This window comes from Balearica regulorum, chromosome 8 (genome assembly GCF_011004875.1).
Source record: "Balearica regulorum gibbericeps isolate bBalReg1 chromosome 8, bBalReg1.pri, whole genome shotgun sequence".
Taxonomy (NCBI): Eukaryota; Metazoa; Chordata; class Aves; order Gruiformes; family Gruidae; genus Balearica; species Balearica regulorum.
The window spans coordinates 16,576,815-16,593,180 of record NC_046191.1 but is presented as its reverse complement, the minus strand read 5'-3'; the positions used below and the strand labels follow the sequence as shown (position 1 = coordinate 16,593,180).

The 16,366-nt window shown below is 44.0% G+C and overlaps 1 protein-coding gene across 6 annotated transcripts in view; it reads left to right on the top strand.

Annotated features, from left to right (window-relative positions):
- The window catches only part of DDAH1 (dimethylarginine dimethylaminohydrolase 1), a 74,230-nt gene that overhangs the window by 26,116 nt on the left and 31,748 nt on the right, over window positions 1–16,366 (top strand). Inside the window, exon 1 of one of the 6 annotated variants that reach the window (XM_075759844.1) lies at window positions 3,652–3,674. The exons of the other annotated variants lie outside the window; for them this stretch is intronic. The gene's annotated coding sequence lies outside the window, so the exon portion shown is untranslated. Of the gene's footprint in view, window positions 1–3,651; window positions 3,675–16,366 lie in introns of those variants that run through there. 6 annotated transcript variants of the gene reach the window in all.

The following is a 16,366-nucleotide window of genomic DNA, read 5'->3' as shown; positions in this document are numbered from 1 at the left end:
AAAAGGGAAAGTCGTTTCCTTCAGAATTTGCTGGTTTTCTTCTTCCCATAGATGTTTCCCCCCCCCACCATTCTCAAGTGAAATGGGAAAACAAAGTATGCAGTATTTCTGCTGCAGAGTTATATATTGATGAAGATTAAGATGCATTAAAAGACTGAGGAAATTCATGAGACAGGAATAAAAATAAACAAAACCCAGAAAATTAAAAAATGTTCAAGTGTGTGAATAGCCCTTTATCTTTCCACCTACCCACATGACTTCCAATAAAATGTTTCAGCATCTTGATGCAAACATTCCAGTTCTACTAAGCTGGGGACAAGGAAGTGCTGTACAGTAACAGTTATGGGGGGGGAAATGTTCTGTGCTGTGTTGGTCTTGGACTTCCTCAGAGTATTTTTGTTCCAGATGTTAAATTGTTATTTTTTTTCAGAAGCCTTGTTAAGTTGCCAGAACATTAGATTTTCTGAAGGATTTTCCGAACCCCAGCTGATTATCACAACACACAAGAATCCAAACTTGGGCTTGGCTTTGCTGCGCTGCAGCAGCTGCAAAAAATCTGTGTGAAGGTGCAGGTTTGCAGTGCCATCATCGAATGCCCTTATAGGGTAAAACAGGGAGTGAGGGAATTCTGCTCTGCTGCCTCATACAACGCAGGGATTCACGTCAGCTGTTGAGTAACATCAAGTTCCCCAAAGCAGAAAAACCACCACACGTGCTCTGCGGCTGAGGCGGTAGCAGAGCTCCTGAAAGAGCTGCCGCAGGGTAACTTGGGGATGGAGAAAATGACATCCCATCTGCCTCCATCCAGGGAAAGAGTGGCCTGCTTGGAGCAGAGGCAAAATCAGTCCCCACTGTATTTTGTTTCTAGATATACTGGCACTTTTTTTTACTGGCAGTATGTGATGACGCTGGTGGTACATGGCATAGATCACATGTTGCTGCTTAATTGAAGTCAAATGCTGCGTCTCCCTCCCACCTGTGGCTCCCTCCCTGACCAAGATGCCTGTGCCCCAGCTCCCTGTGGCCCTGCTGCTCATGTTCTTCTCAGCCCTTTGATCTAATCCTTATGGAAATAGACAGAAAAATCTCCTAGGTGCTGGTTTGTCTATTCAGTACTGTCCATAGGAAGCTTCTCTTTACAAAAGCAATAAATGTATAAGCACCTTCTACTTTGTACTTGCTCCTCTTTACCTGCCTAATTTTTGTCTTTGTGCATTTACAGAAACTCTCAGCTATGGTGTTTTTACACTTAATGCATCTTCCTGACACTCACTGTACCTCCCCTGCTGCCTTTGTTTTGCTTTGAAGGGTTGTCAGCCCATATGAGCGGAAACCTGTGACCATCCTAGAGCATAGTATTAAAGACAGCGTGGAGCTCAATGTGTTCAAATTCCTTTCCCTGACCACAACCCTCTTTCAGAGGTGAAGTCTGCCAACTGACTCGGGCGCCCCGCTCTTCCATGCCAAAGTAAGCTACTTATTTAGCCAAGTGTATCTCTTTACCTGGAAAAGGGCTGCTGGAGCAAGCTTCCTGCCTGCAACAGGAGAGATCCTCAGGCTGCTGGTGGCTGGGGCGGTGTGGGGCTGCCAGGGTGTGTTGCTGAAATGGTAAACAGATTCAGCATGCTACAGCTTTTCATCATCTTGGGTCTGTGCCTATGGGCACAGAATGCCTTGGGTCTATAAAGACTGTGGCATTCTTTCCTGGGAGTGATGCAGGGTCAGAGCACTTGTGTGGTACCTGGATGGAGCTAAGGGTGGGTCTCCCACTGAGCCATCCCCTGCCTCAAGAGAGAGCTGGAGGACAAGACCTGCTGAAAAGATGGCAAAGAAAGGTAGCTAAGATGTCTGTATTTTTAAATGGGGTTTTGTTCAGTTAGGCACCAAGTAAGCGGTAACTTGAGGCAGTTAAAGTAGAAAAGACAACAGTGTCGGCTCTCTTCTGCTGTGAATTTTGATGTCTCAGGGAAGGGATGATGAAAAACAGAGTCCAAAATGTGAGATATGAGCAGATGCAATGGATAAATCATCATAAAATAGAGTGGAAAGCTTTTCAGACCCCTGGAGCTGAAGTTTGTACCAGAGATCCAAAGGGACTCTTCACTGTAATGCCATTAAGATGAGGCTGGGATGCTGAGGAAGGGCTGTCCCCATCTCCTGTTATTCATGAGGAGTTTCTCTCTGGTGTCCAGTGTGCCACAGGAAAAGCTCTGGTCGTGATTCTTGGCTGTAGCTGACAGGGAAGGATCTGTGACTTACCTGCTGTCACTTGGTGCCCTCTCTGCATGGGACTAATCCCAGCAGTGCTTTTCTAGTTTTGTTTATTTTTTCAATAGTATTTGTAAAGGATTTGCTCGAGTCTGTTTTTGTATATGAAGATATCAACATGGAGAGCATAGAGGGAACTCTTTCAAAGCAAAATCTGAAGCTTAGAGTGAAAGTGGTCAATGAAGGCAGAGATTTGTCTGTAGAAATATGAACAAGCTTGTCTGTTGTGGCAGCCTGGTCCTTCACTGGGTTTTGGAGGGCGATAGAGAGAGTATACCAATGTGTCAGGATGGATATTTGCATACTCTCGTACTGCCTCCTGCTGTTCCCCTCTGACTCATGGATTGCACAGAGATCTCTAAATATTTTAAATGCCAGTGGGCCCCACAGTAGAAGGTGTGAGATTAAGTCCATCTTTTAATTGATGTGACTCCATAGACTACCCTTGTTAATGTCCTCTGGACTCTCTTCCTTTTCCCATTTCAGAGCAACGGAAACAGAAGAAGTTGTCCCTTATTTACACAAACTGATAGATTTCAGCAGTTTCCCTTGAAAGGTACCATTATCCTAATTAAGTGAAAATAACCACCGAAAAGTCTCGGTTATCGTAAAATCGAGATGTTGCAGTTCAATTATATTTCCAGACTCAGGCGAGCTGCTGGAATGCATGCAGTTTAACTTTCCTCTATGATATAATAGTTTAAAAGAGATCAGGGTACATTTTACCATAGTGTCTAGCAATGTGAGTTTATTCAGACTTTTGGCAGGCAGTTCTGCACACTCTTGCTAAAACTGTGAATCATCCATTGTTGGCTGATTGCACTCTAGTTGCTAAGAGATCTGTCAAGTGCATACTGAGGCTTAATTCTACATTTGCTCTAAGAAGGGCTAAATGTATTAAATTGGAACATGTCACATCCTTCCTAAACAACTAATTAAGGCGCTGCTATGAGCCTGTCTGATGGAGAGAAGAGAAGGAGCCGGGAACAGCTGTAAGATTTAACTTGGGTCAAGGTTGGTCTCCTCTGTCTGGGAACACTAGACTTATTGCATGTTGGATTTTCACGACCTGATGCATAGTGGAAATAGAAAGGGGAGGGAGACATTAAAAAAATAGAATTTGCAAAAGGACTTGTTTTTCAGTGTCCTTATATAAACCTCTTAAAATGATCTAATGCTATTTCACAAAGTGTAATTTTTAGTAATGGAAAGACAATACGTCAGTGTTTCCCAAGCTGCCTTGCCCCCCGCCCCCTCCCAAGTGAACTCCACCATTCACACTGCTCCTCCCCAGTTACCCCATAGCTTGGGCGTGCTGCAATATGTATTGCAGATGCTGTGTGCTCTCATTCAAGATCGTACCGTTTAATGTTCCTGTTTACGAAGTACACCAGCAGAAGTGGTAAGTGGTACTGTAAGATATCTTTAACCACCTTCTCTGTCCTAAATAGCCACAAGCTTTTCCAGGGAGGCCTTTTACTACCCGCAAAGAGAAAATTGATCCATTTGTCGATAGTAAACCAAGTACGTCATCTGTTTCTGGGAGCATACTCCTGCCTGCGTGGGGGCGTGTGGCAGCAATTTAAAAAAAGAAAAAAGTTCTTTATTCAAGATTTTCAGACTCATCTGTTCCTAAAATTACATCATTTGCACTGGCATTAGCCACTGTCTGAAAATTACCTTAGTTTCTTACCAGGCTCTGTATCTTCTTCCCCTTCACTGAACAAGGAGGAAAAGTTGTGAAGTTGTGGTTTGTCCATCAGTGTTTTCTGGTGCCCAGACTAGCACTAGGTTCCTGGGTTCAGCCTTTTGCCCATTGTCTTCTCCCAGACCCACACTGTCCACACTGGGGGTCGGTTGCTCTCTGCCAAGCCATGGGTGCCCTCTGCTCAGGCTGCAGAGAGGGAAGAGAGTTTAACACAATCCTTGCTAAGTTAGCTAAATGATAAATTATCTTCCTTTTTAAAAATGAAAACACTACCCCTGCTTCAATCATGGCTTCTCGTTTGGATTCAGCTTCTATGCGCTGTGTTTTGTCAGAGCTTGTTACTGAATTACTATTCCTTGTGTAGGTCTTTGCTGACACGATTGAAGGCCTTTATAATCCTCTCTTTGGTGAAACAGATTGAGCTTCATGAATGCTGCTTTGATTGATGTTCTGGAAATGATGCTTTGTTCCTGGTGGCTCCTCTCCGAGCCCTTCATGACTGTTGGACGTTCTGTGTGGTGGATGTGGTACTAGAGAGCAGCTGTGGCAATGGCACGTGCTGGGATGGTGCATCTCTCTGTCCCTACAGGGAGTTCCCCTGCTTGTCCGTCCAAAGGTGTCTCTTTGGTTGCAGGATTGCGGTTAGAGCCCGTGTGCAGACAATGATCCTTCAGTGGTGGCTGGATTTACAAAACTAAGCAGATGGCCCATCCTCTGGCTGTGGCCTGAGGTCCTCATGCCAGCCGCACAGCCTTCGCAGTGGCCATATGGCAGCATGGGTTTGTCACTTGTACCTCTTGCGCTGTCCTCCCTGCCTGTGACCTGGTTTGCTCATGGTTTAACATTCTAGTTGCTGACAGTGATAATTGTGTACTCTCAGGCTGTGTGAAACTTGAACAACCTCACACCTGTGCATTTCTGTTTGAAACACACCTATTCAGCAATGATTTCCATTCTCATCAGCTCTTGAGATGTATGTGTTTTATTTGCATACCAGCAGCAGTATCCACTTGTACGCATCTTAACATGGTGCATCAGTGCTATCCCTGCTATTGTCTGCAGTTATCCTTTCATCCAAAGCTGTATCAAACTAGACAAGATTGACTTTCTTGACAAGATTGACATGTAAACATGTGCTGATTGGTATTAATTATTTTATCCTTCAATTCCTTATTACTCCCCTGTCAGTCATTTTGCAAATTTTTCTGGCATCCCCATTAGGCTGTGAAAGATTACGAACACTACAAAACTTCTCCTTAGGTGGAAATCATCCTGGCCTGTTGTTTTAAAAGTGCTTTTTAATAACTGCTGTTTAACATCCTCCTGTGTTATGGTTGGGATGAAAATTACTCTCTGTAATACAATATGAATATTTAACTGGCTTTTTCCCTGTGCATAGCAGAAATATCTGCTCAATACTTTTTATCTTCCTGGAGTGAACATTGAAAATTTCACCCTTTCCAGGTAGTAATGAATCAGCACCACAGTTGCTATTCTTGTTGTTCCTAAGGTAGGGAAGCAAAGGAGAAAAAGGCCCTTGTGAATCTTGATTCTGCTCTCCAGAGGTTTTCACTAGGTCCTTTTGCTTTTATAAGTTCTCTTAATTTCTGATATATTGCACTAAAACTTAGTTGTTATAAGTGTTTTGGCTTTCATATCTGATTTAATTTCCTCTCTACACCAATTAACTTATCCATTATCTTTGATCCTTAATCTAGTGCAGTGTTCTTTCTCACATGTGAGAGCAGGTTTTCTGGACATTTAATGACATTTTCTTAAAACTGCTCCTGGGCATCACTTATTTTTAGCATGCAAATTACCTGCGCAATGATTTGGCTCAACTATTTCAGCTTTGTGAAAATAAGGCTTTTGAAAATTAAGTCTGCTTTTTACTTATTAGGGACATCCATTTTGTCTATGAAACCTGTCACTGATTTGGTGCATTTTCACCACTTCATCTGTAACTGAAATAGCAGGGCATGTTATCTGTATTCTGAACAAATTATTGTGCCTTTATAGATTACTATCCGCTGTGTGTTAGGTTTTTCAGGAGCATCATCTTTCTTGTCATTGTAACAAGTGGTCTCTGTATTTCTTCCTTTAGAGCAAAGTGAGTATTGAGAAGAGTTAGTGTATTCCAGTGCGTTGGAGACTTGCTTCCTACTTTCGCCCTCTTTTCAACCTGTTATTCTGCTGAAGTGAAAGATGAATATGGAATAGGCCAAACAATATCTCATTCCGTCTGCTCTGACCTTGACAACTGTATTAATTTCTGCAGCTTCTCTGCACTGTTGCGTAACCTTTCCCCTTGAGCACTTAGCACTTGTGGGACATTGAAAGCATTCAGCAGTAGGTAAAGACAAGTTTTAAAAACATCGCTAGCATCTATAATGAATATAGCAGTCATTATTTTCTAGGTTTCCACTTTATTGCTTGACCCACAGATCTGTAAATGTGTGCGGTGTGGAGTTAACACCAGTCAGAAGACAATTCCTACTGAAGAAGCTAAAAACTTGCTGCACAATATATACTCGTCTCTGGTCTTCCTGACCGTAATCCAGTGATCGTGAGGAGTGAATGAGGAGCTCTTGAGCTGTCTGCCTTACATGGGGACATGTAACTAGGAAGTTTTGGTGCGTTTCCTGGAAGCATCCTGGAGAAAATGAAGATGCCCTAAGGGCTCATGCTGCAGTCAGGGGCAAGTTGTTCTTAAGTCTGGTGCTTCTGACAGTTCCCTCCCTGCTTGCCACATGGTGCAGCCATTGTTGCCTTCCTCCCAGCCTGGATGACATGGCATGTCCACAGCTGAGCCCTTGTGGTAGGGCTGGGGCTTGCCTGGCTGGGACTGTGGTCCTTGGGGAGGCTTGGCCACCTTACGCAGCAGACATCCTCCCCAGTGGGGCAGGAGCACCCAGCAGTCGAAATCAAAAACAGCTGTCAAAGAAATGCACAGTTCAGCTCCTTAATGGCAAGAGTGCATGAAGTTGTTCTCATTTCACTTTTCCATGACTGATCCCCGCTGCAGCCCTGAGCTCGCCTTTTGTTTGTAGCAGGTCCTGCAGGTACCCATGGGCTCTGTCATTGCCTTTGTCTGGGAGTGCTGTAGTTACAAGCTGTCGGGTTACTTCTACACCTCTGATGGCGTTGATAGCATGTGGTGAGGTAATAGTTTCCATTTAGTTATAATTTTATAAATTTCAGTATTTCCCTTTATTTCTGTATGGCAGTGAATTTATGTAGTACTGTGCGGAGAAAGGAAAAGCCATTAGGCTGACTATAAAGTAATACTGGAGTCTGCTGTATCACTGACTCCTGGCTGTTATTCCAGCAGACATGCTCCCTATTCCCACGTGAGTCTGGAAAAGGGCTGCTGTTGCCTTATGTCTGTCAGTTGTGCTGCTGCTGTTTGCTCTGTGCGGCGGTGGGTTTGGGCCAGGCTCCTGCGAGGCAGGGATCACTCTGAACCTGTTGGGAGGGTTGTGGCATCACCGCATCCACCAACATGGTGCCTTGTGCGTGCAGAGCTGGCAGCATGTGGGAGCGCAGAGCATGGATGCTGCAGTACAGAACCCCTTGAGAGCATTGCTGCTGCTCTGCAAAGGGTGCTCGCTTGGATGTGGTGAAAGACAGGCATGTGCTGCCTCAGATACAGCAGGTGTAATTAGGAAATGTAGGTCATCAAACTCAATTAGCTCAGTGCAGCTGGGAAGAGTTCTTACTGGATTCACTCCTCCTCCAGAGTAGCTCTTATTCAATAATACCTTAAGTGAAACCCGAATTTCGAAGGTGCATTTAGAAGCCTGCAGAGAGATATTTCCCTTCCTAAAGTAACTGCAAGACAAAGTAGTAAGATACCGAAGAGGCTGCGTCTCTGGCAAAGTGCCCCATGAGTGGAATAGGTGAGTGAGTGGAGGGGAGACGGCTCAGTCTGCAAAAGCACATCTCACTGATGACTGGGTTAGGAGTCTCACATCTAATGTGTCTTTCTACTAGAAGGGCTTTAATTAATTGGACTCTTTGAACAGTTACTTTTTACTTAGCTGTTATTTTGCTTTTCTTCATTTTTTTCCCCCTGTCCCCGTGCATTACAAGTTTCCCTTTCGTTTCCCTTTGTTTACATCTACTGGTATTTTATGCATGTACGAGTGGAAGAAGTAGCAAAGTGCAGTAGTAACAGAATTGAGGGCACGTCAAGGAAATTTATTTATTTTGAAAATGTAACACCACCACCCCCAATTTCACTGAGCTTTTTAGCTGAACACAATATTTAGCTCTATTAAAAGAATATGGTCTTGAGATATGTAAAAGTGTGTAGCAGCTTGTTTGGCAGGCAAAGGAGTAAAACAATGAACCACATTGCACCTGTTGGTGCTCTTAAAGTGCTTTCCTTACAGGCATCCTGCCATTTGCATTGCTGCAATTATCGTATAAAATAAATGTGTAAATAAAGTGTGTAAAGGGACATCTTGGGCCCGGGGGGGGGGATTCTAGCTTTGGGGCCGGGGTTTCATCCTCTGCCACCTGCCTAGAGCCTAGGTCCTGTGTTCAGGTTTCACCCCCCTCTAATTCCCACCTACAACTAAATGCTCTCCTGGCAAATCTGGGTGGAGTTGCATTGATGATGCTTGCAGGTGGTCAAAGGAACAGTGCAAGGAAAGCCAGGGCACTGCATATACAAAAGTTTCTACCTCTTAAAAGTATGTGGTAATAGAGACAGCACCAACTGCTATACCTTTCACGTGCTTTTCATGTTTTAGTGCTTGCTGCTTTATTCTTCTTTCTTCCTTATGACAATAAGCCTCAAATGGGTGGCTGGTGCAGAAGCAGGACTTACAAAGCTGGCTCTTTCTTTGCCTTTGTCAGTTTGAGTTCAAGGAACAGTGGCCAGAGATGGATAATTGCTTATGCTTACTGCATGTTTTTCTTTAAAGCTTAAGAATTTATTAAAACTTATAGTATTAAACTGCTAAAGGTTATTTTCAGGTTGAAATGTCCCAACTAGCACTGTGATGGCCAATTTTTTCAATAGATGACTCCCAGATTGCTTATTTTTATTGAGATGTATTTTTGACTATTTAAAACTGTTGGTGTGTCTTCAAGGATTTAATCACATCTCATGTATACCAGCAAACTTCTGTAATCCCACTGGGATGACACTTTTCTTACCTGGCAGTGGAAACCGTGCTAGAACTAGTTGGGAGATGGAAAATGGTCAGTCAAATTTTACATTTTCTGCCATTATTGTTGTTATATATGTCTAGACACTTCAGGGTATTCTTGCAGGATGTGTTAGCGTAGCTAAAAGAAGACAGACAAGTCAACTTCTCTGAAAGCATGACTGAAACCTATTATTAGAGGGGGAAAAAAATGCGGGGTTAATATAACCTCTGCCCGCGGGGCCCTTGTTATAAAATAACACGGGAGCAACCGGATGTTCCTCAGTGAAAGGCCTGTTATTGAGTGAATTCAATTTGAAGACAAATATTCTCTTTGCCTGTGATGATGGTGACTGCTCCTTGAGCTTGGCTGGCTCCGTGGGACCAATGGCTTCTCTTCCCTGCCCATCCTCAGCATGGGGCAATGGGGACCTGGTGGTCTTGTCCGTGGCTCCTCACCAGACAGGCTAGATGGGACTACATCTTCCAGATGATGATCCTCAGCCACTTGTGCAGCTGAAATCTGCAGGTTGGTTCCCATGTGCCTCGGAGAGGTGATGGGAAGAGTTCAGAGCTGGGTGGTAATGCTGGTTCCCTGCTGGGATGGAGCTGGGTTGGAGCTGCTTTTCAACAGCATCAAGTTAGTTAATATAAAATTAAAGCTTCTAAATCCCCTTCTGAGAAGGAGACTGACATGCTTTACAGTGTTAGAAATTACAAAATTTGGAGTCCTCTGGGCACAATGATATGTGCATACAGCAAGATCAGAAGGCAACAGCAGGTGTGCCAGCAGCTTGACAATTAACTGTGAGGAATCTAACAAAATCCACTTCAATGCAAAACACTCTTGCAGTTTTTTTCAGAAGTTTTTTATATTTATTTTGATTGATAAAACTAAGATTTGGTGGAGGGAGGAAGAAATGAGTTGCTGAACTGCAAAGAAATGGAAATTCAGACCAGACCAAGCTTCATCAGGTGCTGGAGAAGCTGGGAGGTGCTTGTACTGCATAGTACATACTGTACTATGTTGAAATTGAGCACCCTGTTCAAGAAGTTACAAAATCCCAAATATGCCAGTTGAGGTATAATTATTTTTCATTTCCTTAGTGTAGATCTTCCTTTGAAAAGAGAGCTCCCTACCTTAAAATAAGCGGAGTGTTATCCTTGCCAAAGATCTTTCAGCCTCTTTAGAATAGGGCATTTAGATTACTGGAGACAAAGTGAGTATCTTGAATGCTCAGTGTCAAGGCACGAACAAATGGCACAGAAACAGTAGTACAGTACAGAGTGAAACCTGACAACTTGGTGTTAAAGGAAAGGAATGCTACTGTATGGTTTGATTGTGATCAACTTATCTTCAAGTGGGTTTATTAGCAATTTAATGGAATATTGGTTATTCAAGAGCCATAATAGCCCTGGTTGAAATGTCCCTTCTGCGAGGTTTTCCCATACCCTGTGGAATGAGCAGAATGTGACAGTCAAGCTTTCAACAGGCTTCATGAATTTTAAATACTTTTCAGCTGTGAAATGGGGCACATGGCGTGTGGTCAAGGGTGGACGAGGAGCTGGCAGCCACTGGGGGTATTATGGGATATTGAGTGTCTGGGAGATAATGAATGCTTGGCTTATCCAGGTGCATTCTTGGCCTGCTGTGCATGTCCAGGCAGAATGGAATATATTTCTCTGTCCAACACTTAACAATTGATCATTTTGTAATTGTAAGCAGAAAGTATTTAGAATGTTACTTTCTCAGCATACCTGCCTACGACTTAAATTTCATGTCATCGTCTTTTTCCGGCAAAATCTTCACTGTTTTTCTGTAACAATGCATTCATGCTGCTTAAACTTTTCCACTAACCAGATTTTATGCTTAGTGGATCTTAGGGAGCCTTTTCTTCTAGCGACTTTAAATTGCCATCTTTTTTAAGCATGCTTCTTTCTTTTTTTTCCTGTGAATGCTTTATACCTGATCAAAATTATTTTGACTTGCTGTGGGTTGGAATTTCAGCTCAGCTTTTTGTAGCAAATGAGCAGGTTGCTGGCTCCTGTTTTGTGGGAAATTGCCTTTAAAATGCAGGGACACTAAGTGGTGGAAGAGAGGAAGGGGAAACTCAGGCGTGGCTTACTGCTGGTGAGCTGCGCGGAGTTCTTGTGCACTTCAGTTCTGCTTAGTTATTAAAACACAACATGCTCCAAGGACATACAGATTAATTGTGGTTTTAACTGCATGTACCTGGAAGAGGAGGTTGCTGCTTCACCTCCCAAGACCTGCCAGGCTGGACCTCCCCTCCTGCATGGACAAGAACGGCCTGTCACTTTCTGCTGCTCCTCTGTGTGCCAGTCCCTCTCCGTGCTGCCCCTGGTCCATCTCTTCCCATGTTTCTCCTTCCCCATCAATCCCCAGTAGCGCCGTACTCACCCCAAGCCCGGGCCACTGTCTAGGGGCAATGGACAGTCGGCACTGGGTACATCAGCTATAGGCACACAGTTTGTGACTGTTTCAGCAGTAGGGGACTAAGTGGGTTTGGATACATAATTAGCAGTGTATGGGCAGTAACAAATGGAGTGATTATCTGCGTGGGCTTTTCTGAACTCCATTGTTCATAAACTACCCAAACTATTCCAAAAGCTGCACCTGCTTGGTGCAAGTTTTGGGTAAGGGTGAAACTGTCTCAGAGCTGCAACCTGAAAGCATTGATGTGGGATCTGTATATTGGGACCAACCAACAAGTTTTCTTCTGCTTGAGGACATGGCTTGGGAGTGCCTCGGTGTTCTTTCTTGGCCCTCCCGGGATCTTGTTTGATGAAAAATGGCTGAGGATGATCTGTGCTGTGTGCACATCGGGCTGAGTGGGGTGGAAGGACCATCGTGTCTGTCAGCAGAGTGTGGTGCCGACTGTGTCCTGGTGTGCCTCTGGCACAGCCGCTGAGGCATTACAAGTCTGACTGATGCTATGGTGCAACTGCCCCACCGTTTGGGTAAGGACCTGGCCCTGGTGCTCTGTGGTGGCAGAGAGCATCAGGGTAGGATCAACTGAAACTCCCAAAAAGGGTCTTTTGGGTGTTGTGATATAACAGCGTCTGCTATGTGTCATGATGCACAGCCTAGTCTGATGAAGTCATGCTCGGCTCACTCTGAACTGAGCAGTCTGGATGCAATTTGTCCAGGTGCCTTGGGAGCAGCATGTCCACCCACGCCATCCAGGAGTGTGCTGCCGAGCAGCTGGTGATTCACTTCAGTGCCAGGCTGCTGCCAGTCTTCGCCTTCTCTCCCAAAAGAGGCAGTGAGATGGACACAAAGACCCTGTGTGGGTGGAAAAGGGGATCAGTTGCCAAAACGAAATGTGGTCTGTCAAGTGGTGGGGGTGGGAATGGCAGGTACAGAGCATCCTTACCAGGCTGTGCTGGTGGCTGTTTGTGGAACAGAGCTGACCTTACTTGTCTTGCACTTAACACACTCTTACAGCGTGATCTGCATCAAATAGCAGTTCTGGAACGTCTTGTTCTTCTGCTTCCCCACTGACCTCTCAAGAGCTAGGGCCCTTTCCGGTATCAACACCAGGAGCAGAAGTTGGAAACTGCCACAGCTCACATCCCACGAATTTCTGAGATCAATATACACAAGGGTGTGTATCTGACCTACTTAAAGCAAGAAAACAACCAGTAGTGGGTTTTTCTTCTCAAAAACCTCAGAACTATTACAGTGTTGCTTTATTTTCTTTGAAGCCTCTGCAAGACCAGAAGGGCAATGCTTATCATCAAGAGGAAAGAGACTTTCTTCATCTGCAAACAGAGCCGATTCAGACAGGCAGGAACCTGGATCATGACTAACACTGGTATCTGGTTTTGTAAAACTGAAGTCTACCCTTTCCTGGCCCCGGATTTGTCCATCTCTATTTATAGCCTTCACTCAGAGCCTTGCTGAAAAATGCATTATATATCGACAGTGGCACTTTGTGAATTTGGAGTTAATGGCTCCAGAAATAGTCACCTCAGAGATATCATAGTCTAATTTCTGCATATATTAAGTCTGACATTTGCTTTGCACAGCTATGAATGACAATTTAAAACACAAAGAAGTGGAGACTGAAACCCAATAATTGTGATTTACCATGCCGGAGACATTGGTGGTGGATGTAAAATTTCAGGAGACAGTGCGGTAGTGTGTCTTGGGCTGAGAGCCCTTTTTGTTAGGGCTGCGGCTGCTTTCTGGAGAACCGAGCTGTTAGCACTTAGAGCTGAGCTCTGCTAGTTTAGAAACCTCATTTAATCTCTGGCTTATTGGATGGTCTTCTGCTCTCCGAGTCTCTCTGCCTCCTTTCATTCGAAACAGGTCTGCAGACATCTTCCCCCTTTCTCCAAGAAGCGAAGGCGGATGGGTAATTGCATTGTTAGGGGATGCCTGATTTGGTACCCTACACAACTTCTGCCGAGGCCCAGCTGTGTCCCTGGCCCTGGGGCATTTGGGAGCCTGCGTGGCGCCTTGCCCGTGGCCCTGCTGCCCAGCCCTGGCACCCCAGGGGAAGAGCTGCCCTGCTCTTGGCAGGGGTGAGCCTGTGGCTTGCAAAATCATTTCCCTGTTTCCACTCTCTTTTGAAAAGATAATTTCCTTCTTACTGTCAATAATGCAAATCCCTTAACGTGGTTAGTGCGCAGAAGACTAGTAAATAATTTAGGAAGCGGCCTCTGTTTAGAGTGCATCAAATACTAATATAGAGAAGGAAAAATCCCCGCACATCAGTTACAGTAATTGGTGGAAGGCACCAGTCCGGAGGGTAATGAGCTCCATTTTTAAAGCACGAGGAAATTAGATTCTTATAAATGTCAAATGCAGTTATTGTCCTCTTTCCTTGAAACAGAGCTGAGCTGGCTGGAGCCCATTGTCTCTCAATCAGCTTTGCTGTGGATTAGACACATCCCGTCTCACACCAGGAATGTGCTTATTAGAAAAAAATATCACTACAGAAAGCATACAAGCTTTAACACTCAACTGATGTACTAATGGGTATATGTACAATAAAACCCAATATCGTGTTACAAACCTTAAGCTGACCTGAGATAATACGATACAGAAATCTTAAAGGATACAGATGAGTGTTTTCTTTGTCTGCTACAATTCTGACTACCTGGGATTTTAGTTTTCAAATAAAGGAGACAAAGTGAGGGAAGGTGACTTTTCATCTTGCCTCTTATGAAAAAGGCAAAGCAGTAAGTCTTCATAGTGAATGTGCTTGGAATCAGGTCATGTCCAAATACTTTGTGTGTTTTACTGGTGTCTCCTGGGTAACTGTGGCTTCACACAGGACTTTCTCCATCCACTTTTATTCGGTTCTCCCCTGGAAAAAAAAAGCGAGAGGTGGTTATTTGTTCATACATCAAAGCTAGCTCTGTGAATTAGTCTTTCATTCATTATAAAATCTCACCAGTATGTGTTAAGACTCCACACTTCAGAAAAGCAGATATCAGGTGTTTGGGGAGGATAAAATGTGAAGAGGATAGAGGGCTTTGTAAAATCAAGCCTCTTTGCCGCATCCCTATTTTTAACTTCTCACTTGAGGATAACAATCACTTGTCCATCCTTAGCTGGAGATTGTATCTTGTTTTCTCTGTGGGGTAGGAGCTCTTGTTGGAAAGTGGCACAATCCTTCTTGATGCGGAAAGGTTTAAGGATGGAGCCAAGCTCTCGATTCCCTTTTGCAATGATGAGAATCAGACTCAAGCTACTTGTGTGGACTTTACCACATATAACCCAAACTCTGACTGATGCAGCATGCTGTTTCCAAGATGGTCATGTGTGGAACACGTGTTGTGGACATGCTATGTTGGAGACCCTGCTCAGGACTGCTGCAGGATGGCTTGAAAGATGATGTGGTGGGGGTAATGTGAGTCTGTGCTATCCCCTATGCAGGAAACTCAGCTATATGCAAAAGCAGATGGGCTGTTCACTTTTGGTTGTGTTTTTCTCGAATCCTGTATTTACAAGTTCTTTATTTCCAGTTGCCTTTTTAATAATGTCAAGTCTTCCCTCCAATCTTCTCCATCTCAGTTTGTGCTCCTTTTTTCATTTCTGCTTCTACTAAAAGGAGTTCCTGGTGTAGCCCATAGAAAACAAACAGTAACTTGAGACTTCTATTTTACACAAGCAATGGATATTGAAAGATATTCTAGCATATGTCACCAGACATATGAACAGCACTTTCCAATTAAAATTCTAGGAATTTCTGCTGGTTGCTTAAAAACCCTGCAAAACATTGAACCATAAACTTGAATCCATTAACACCTATCATTGAAAAAAGATCCAGCTATTTATATGGCAGTCATTTATTTAAATTTGGTTTCATAAGCTAAAATGAGCTCAACTGTTGGGGAAAAACATCTTGAGCATCTTGTAGATATCCTCAAAGCCTGGAACAATCACTAAAGCAAATTAAACTAGTTTTCTATGATTTTGGACAACTTTTAGTTCTGATAACTTTCCTTAATGTCTATGCTACAGCTGCATCAACCCCTGTAAATTAAATAAACAATTCAAGGCATCTCTGACATTGCTTGGTGGTTAAATGGTAATCAGCAGCTGGTGTAAAACATATACACATGGCTCAAATCACAAATCCAAAGTCAGCATTTACCTTCCACTATTCTCATTAGCTAGGCACTTCACTTAATTGGTACTCTAGTGCAAGTGTTATTAATTGGCTGTTCTGGCCCAGGGGTGTGAAGTGCTGCTGCCTGCCTACCTGCCTCTCCCCGGGGAGCTCTGTGGCACCTTTGCTGACTGTGTTGGGAGTCGCTTCTCAGGATGGTGCAAGCATTTTGCATGGTTGCAATGCTCAGGTTGAAAGGAGATTTCTCACCTGCTAGAGGGAGCCTACACCTGCCTCGGTGACTGGTGCTTGTTTGCTCTGGTCACAGGCACATCTTCTCGCAGGTAGATCCACCTTTGGGCTTTTGTACCCCTCCTGGTGATAGAGCTATGTATGTTGCTTTTCTTCTCCCCTCAATAACCTGCCTCCTTCTGACCAGTAAGTTTATTAAGTCGCAACAGACTTTATTAACAGATGCAAATTTTCTAGCCAGTGTGCCTAGCTTGCTCGTGATGCTTGTTGCACAGTTCATGGCCCCATTAGGTCTGCAGGCAGCCTTGCAACACATGAGGCACCTTCATGCCCAGGTTTTATACCTCTTTATTCAGATGTTCTTTTGTGGTCCAGAGAAGCTTTTGCCTCTACCTGCA